Source organism: Gavialis gangeticus, unplaced genomic scaffold, assembly GCF_001723915.1.
Source record: "Gavialis gangeticus isolate Ggan-Ray unplaced genomic scaffold, GavGan_comp1, whole genome shotgun sequence".
NCBI lineage: Eukaryota > Metazoa > Chordata > Crocodylia > Gavialidae > Gavialis > Gavialis gangeticus.
Window position 1 is genome coordinate 107202381 of NW_017729031.1, and position 408 is coordinate 107202788.

A 408-nucleotide genomic window follows, 5' to 3' on the forward strand; every position below is an offset into this window, starting at 1 on the left:
TTTTTTTGGTGTTAGCTAGTAAGCACACTCAAGTCACTCTCATTCCATCAGTCGGTTTGCTTGTGTAGCCAAGCATGGTTTGTTTTGTGATCAGCATAAAGAAAACTGAAGTACTGCACACATCTGTTTATTACAATTAACAACACTTCTTGATTCCAGGAGAGGATTTAATACATAGGGAGCATGGTGTAACAATATACTATAAATGATGAAGAGATGAGATACCCACTGCATAGTCAAAGCCAGCTCTGCCTTTGGAATATTGACACACCACCTTTGGAACGGGAGCAGTATTAAACTAATGAATAGTGGATGGTTAGGAAGGCCAAGGCAGAGATGGAACAGGGGCTGGCTTCCCGGATTAAGGACAACAAGAAGTCCTTTTTTAAGTACATAGGGAGTAGAAAG

At 40.7% G+C, this 408-nt stretch overlaps 1 long non-coding RNA gene across 1 annotated transcript in view; it reads right to left on the reverse strand.

Annotated features, from left to right (window-relative positions):
• The window catches only part of LOC109302043, a 6452-nt gene continuing 6044 nt past the window's right edge, over positions 1 to 408 (reverse strand). Inside the window, exon 2 of the long non-coding RNA XR_002098692.1 lies at positions 1 to 274. This is a non-coding gene — a long non-coding RNA (uncharacterized LOC109302043). The remainder of the gene's footprint in view (positions 275 to 408) is intronic.